Genomic DNA, 6,023 nt, shown 5'->3' on the forward strand with positions numbered 1-6,023 from the left:
AATAACACATTTATTTTTGTTCTCAGCTACGTTTTAAATAGTTTATTATTGCACTTAAATTAAAACTTCCATATGCTCAATCATTTTGTTATTGTTCTTTAAGATGATATATTTTGCAAGGACTTCCCAAATACAGATAATGAAAAGATAATTCCAAATACCTAGATTTTACTTCCATTCTGTGTGGGGACAAGGTGACTTACCTATATTAACCATGCTCTCGTTCTTTGTGGGGACAAGGTGATTTACCTATATTAACCATGCTTTCGTTCGAAATCAAAACTGACTTGCGCCACGCTGAGTTAAAAAGACTTGTACAGAAAATGAAATAGAATGTTTAACGTATTAGATATAAAATGAAATAGAATGTTTAACGTATTAGATATAAAATGAAATAGAATGTTTAACATATTAGATATAAAATGAAATAGAATGTTTAACGTATTAGATATAAAATGAAATAGAATGTTTAACGTATTAGATATAAAATGAAATAGAATGTTTAACGTATTAGATATAAAATTTCTTTAAATGGGATTAGTTTCTAGAGACCGTCGTAAACGATAAAGAGCAAGATATATGCTTACATTTTGAATGAAAATGTTGCACTTGCATCGATTTATATAAACAAAAATACAATTACTATCAGTTTGATTGTTTATGCTGTTCGCTGTGATTTTATCTTCGCTTTAAGAAAAAAAAATCCCGGCCATGGCACACACCCCTGACGAGTTGATATATCGTCATGACAATACTCCAAATCACAGAGCAATGGAAAAGGAATCGGGTCATTGACATCTTGGGCTCCCAGAGACTAAACCATCCACCATATTCGCCAGATCTCGCTCCGTTAAACTTTGCATATTTTCCTGCATTGAAGCACGTCTTAGAGGACAGAGGTTTCAAAATGTAACAGAAATTCGTCGGGAAGTATCGAAATTGACATAATTTCTAGACCTAAAGTGGTTTAGAAATGCGTTTCATTCATGGGTTAAACGGCATGAGAAATGTGTATCACGTAGTGGATGCTACTTTGTAAAAGAATGATTGTGACATGCAAAGTACAAAGATGCCTGCCTGGAATCAAATAGCGCGTACGTCGAGTTATCTACATTTAAAGAAGCTTGGAATGCGTGTGTACCTTTCATACAGTTCATGAAACCCAAAACAGACCTGTGCAAGACCTGTTATGATCTCCGTGAAAATATAGTGGGTGCATTTGATGAAGAGACAAAGTTGGAACTCACACAGCGTCTGATTGACCATATAGACCAAGCGAAACAGGAGTGCGAGTTCTACAAAGAGTGTACTACTAAAGCACGGGATGAACTTCAAGATGTTGAAAAACCTCATGGCAGATATTTCCAGTCATGTTCTGTACCTTATGAGAATGTACATTATACGTTTGACTTTTCTCAATACGTGACTATTCCCCATTCTTCACAGGAAGTCGGACCACTTTTTTTCTACAACCCCGAAAGGTACAGATTTTCGGAGTATGTGATGAGAACTTTCCTCTTCAATCCAATTACCTAATAGATGAAAATGAAACTATAGGTGAAAATGAAAGTAAAACGCACGGACCAAATGCTGTATTGAGTATATTGCATCATTACTTCGATGCCAACAGCTACGGGGAAACAGCTTGCCATCTTCACGCCGATAACTGCCTTGGCCAAAACAAAAATAAAACAACTCTACATTATCTTGCATGGCGCTGCTTAAACGGACTCCACAAGAAAATAAATTTGCATTTTATGATAGCTGGTCATACCAAATGTCTGTGCGATTCTTGCTTCGGAATGCTAAAGAAGAAATATCGGCGATCAGAAGTTGACAACATTGAGCAGTTAGAACAAGTAACAAAGCAATCTGCAAAGAGTAATACGGTAGCAAGATGTGGAGATTTTCAATGGTTCCAAGTAGGATGCCTTCAATAAATATTGTAAGCCGGTGAAAGGGATCGGGAAATTCCATCATTTCATGTTCACAGCTGAGGAACCAGACATAGTAAATGCGAAACAAACGCTTGATGCCCCAGCAGTATAAATAAATCTTTTTAAAGAACGAGTCGAATTAGATGGCTTGCGAACCGAATTTCCTGAAGTTATTTTGCCAGGTGGACTTTCTAATGATAGAATGCGATACCTCTTCCGTGAGATCCGACCTTATGTAAAAGCGTCGTACAAAGATGTCACGTGTCCCGCTCCTGAGGAGGAATGAATGTACATGAATTTCATCAGACAAAGCTGAATCATTTGTATTTTTGATTTACATCATTATGACTTATTGAAAAAACTACGTTTATGTATAATAGAACATGCTATGAAAAATTCATGACGTCACAATTGAATCTAAAATATCGGTGTTTTTTTTAAAGTAACTTTATAAAGTGTGCCATTTTCAAACTTCAATATCTTTGTTATTACTACATATATTTAGGTCCCGTTTTCGATTTCTTAATCAGTATTTCATGCACCATCTAAAATAATAAAAATATCAAATTGTGAAAATTTTGCCATAAGGTCGATTTCTATCTGGCGAGGCTCATATATTAATTGTAATAGAAAACTTTCTTCCACTACTGTGGCCCGACCCTGTCCGATTTGAGCAAAATTGAATCTACTTTACTTGAGGATGCTTGCACATTAGGATACAATTAATCAATCAAGCCCATGCTGTTCTTAAGCAATATTTCCTATATATCCCCAGGCAAAAATGTGTAAAGTTTGCAAACAGAGAGACGGACGCCGAACAACAGAATTAGATGAAAAGAAACGACAACAACAACAACTTCGAGAAAAACTGGACAACATCATATTCGTTTGACGTTTATTGGAATATCTGGGTGTTTTGCAGGCTGTTTGTTGTTATATCCAGAGATTTTGGAAAATTCTAATGCTTAAACCTCTGGTCATAAAATCCAATGATGTACATGTACATATCAAAACGCTTTTGAAAAGAAAAAGAATATCATAGTGTGTATATTTCTTTCCTTTTTAAAGCTATTCTGAAAGTCTTACTACCCGCACACAGAACAGTATCTACTTGTATAGATATCCTCTTGTTTAATTACTTTCTTTCAACATCTTAAAAAAGAATTAAGATTACTTGTAAAATCCTGGATCCACAACTTTGATGCCAACAGTGGGGAAATTCGGAAGATGTCCGATGCTCATTTCTAGGTCTTTTATTTCAATTTGATAAAGAGATTTGTGTTCAAATCAACAACAATACACTGCAACATTATTACCTATCAAATAAATAATATTAATTTACTTGTTATGTCAATAACATAAATTTACCTGTTGAATTAATAACATTAATGTACCTGTCCAATAAGTAGTAATTACTTACCTGTTTAATCAGTAACTTTGATATACATGTAAAATCAGTACCATTAATTCTTTATATCAGTAAGATGAATTTACCTGCTGAATATGTAACATCGATATACATGTACCTGTCAGATAAGTAACATTTAATTACCTGTTAATTCAATACCTTTAATTTACCTGTTAAATTAACATTCATTTGCTTGTTAAATCAGCGACATTATCAGCAACACTAATTTTCCTGTCGAATCAGTAACATTGAATTCCCTGTCAAATCGATATCAAAAACACTCATTTACCTGTTAGATCGGTAAATTGATATATCTATTAAATCAGAAAAATTAATTTACCTTTTAAATCAGTAACATTGATTTACCAGTTCTATTAGTAACGTTTACTTACATGGTAAATCGGTTACATTAATGTGTCGTTAAATGTTGAGTTAACAGATTCCTTGACAGGTATAAATTGACTGAATGTCCTAAAGAGTATCGATGATAACCGATGTATTATAGAACTTGAAGTGGAAAATAATTTTCAAGGTATAAAGAAGAGAATAATCAGATAATCTTAAAACCACAAATACAGGTACATTATATGTCCGTCATTATGTATCTAAATTTTCAGTAGTAAAGATTTTTGTGGTACAGGTTCCATATCCTACAGTATTATTTACTTTAACTTAACGTTCATCAAACGACGGACAGACGACCGTAATTACCACGTAAAAACAGAAACATGTAGAAAATACGGTCTGGATAAAGAAACATGTAGAAAACACGGTCTGGATAAAGAAACATGTAGAAAATATGGTCTGGATAAAGAAACATGTAGAAAATACGGTCTGGATAAAGAAACATGTAGAAAACACAGTCTGGATAAAGAAACATGTAGAAAACACGGTCTGGATAAAGAAACATGTAGAAATACGGTCTGGATAAAGAAACATGTAGAAAACACGGTCTGGATAAAGAAACATGTAGAAAACACGGTCTGGATAAAGAAACATGTAGAAAATACGGTCTGGATAAAGAAACATGTAGAAAACACGGTCTGGATAAAGAAACATGTAGAAAATACGGTCTGGATAAAGAAACATGTAGAAAATACGGTCTGGATAAAGAAACATGTAGAAAATAGGGTCTGGATAAAGTAACATGTAGAAAATATAAAATCTGGATAAAGAAACGTTTGATTTAATTTAAAGGGACTGATTCACGATTTTACCCAAAATTTTGTTTTTCACTTTTAATGATCAAAATCTACTGTCTAATGTGTTTGAAAGATTTCACATGAAAATTAAGGTTATACATCCTCTCAGAAGCTCATTTTAGAGAGTTTATTATTTGTTTTGTAAACAAAGACTGTGGTATGCTATTGTGTACGAAATTTTCAAAAGAAATGGATATCGATCAAAGTATTATTATATCCTTCATATTTCAAGCATTTTAAAGGTGAAATATGTCATCTAAAAGTTAAAATTTTCGACTATGCAAAATTAAGATGCATTATATTACAAAATCAATATTTCACTTGTTTGTTTGTTTACATAAAAAAGACTCGAATCTTTGTTTACATAACACATATTTAAGGCTAAAATACTGCTTTCATTCTTACATTCAGAAGGTCAAAATTTTGGCAGTCAACATCAAATGAGTTATATTTCTTATGTTTTACATCAAAAATGAAAAATATTTTTATCAAAAATCGTCAATGAGTCCCTTTAAGTCAGTTGTGAACTTGAAAATTAAAACATGACCTTGTGTCGAGGTAATGCCACATTTACTTCTCATAAGAAACATTTGGACTAAGTATGAACTTATTCACCGTATACAACGTCACATTCAAGGATTCGTCACTGTAGAGCATGAGGGCTCAGCTCCGAAGCGGAGAAAACACAGTATCACTAAGTATGAGATCGATTTTCTCATAAACTACACCATATTTCTGCAAACATATTTCATAGAGTGTGGTAGATATATCTTGATCATTCAAATTTGTCACCGAGTTTCAGAAACCGGTACTTACCTCAACACTTCGTTCGCGTTTCATGAGTAAGTCTACAAAGTGGAAATTGATTATTTAAACCCATCTTTCTCGCTCATTTTATCTCTCTGCCTACTTGATTTGTTTGATAGAGAGTGTGTATATCCCGATACCATGATTGTAGATGATTATATCGCCCTTTTACTTATATTTCACATGTAATTTGCACAAAATCTTACCAATTTGTAATGTGTCGCATGAGGGTTCAAATCTGGCAAGCCGCGAGGAGTATGCTACATATATTATACTGTATCGCGAGGCTTTGAAGTTTGACCTTTGGGCTGAATAACATTAATTTTACCATGATCCTTTTAATATCACATATTTGTCAGTTTTCTTTTCATATTTCAGAGTAAAATATGATGCGAAAGAAGTCAAATCTGTCGATGAATAGTATGAAAAAGTGGACAATCGGCTAAACTAAAAACTGTAAGCTCCTACATGTAACCACTGAACCCATGTTCTGTACTCAAATCGTCCTCACCTGTTAGAAAGCATACTTGTACACCTTTGGAAGGATTAACGCCAAAACGAAAAAAATATATACCAAGAAGTACATCCACATTTAGCGAAACGGAAAGTTTGTAATCTCCCAGACATAATTTCCACCATTATCAAAGTCCTCCTCGTGATCAAACAAAT

At 33.5% G+C, this 6,023-nt stretch overlaps 1 pseudogene; it reads left to right on the forward strand.

Annotated features, from left to right (window-relative positions):
* Positions 1 to 1,053: 1,053 nt before the first annotated feature.
* On the forward strand, positions 1,054 to 2,371 carry LOC130053567 (uncharacterized; annotated as a pseudogene).
* Positions 2,372 to 6,023: the final 3,652 nt, after the last annotated feature.

The sequence above is a fragment of the Ostrea edulis genome, chromosome 3 (assembly GCF_947568905.1).
Source record: "Ostrea edulis chromosome 3, xbOstEdul1.1, whole genome shotgun sequence".
NCBI lineage: Eukaryota > Metazoa > Mollusca > Bivalvia > Ostreida > Ostreidae > Ostrea > Ostrea edulis.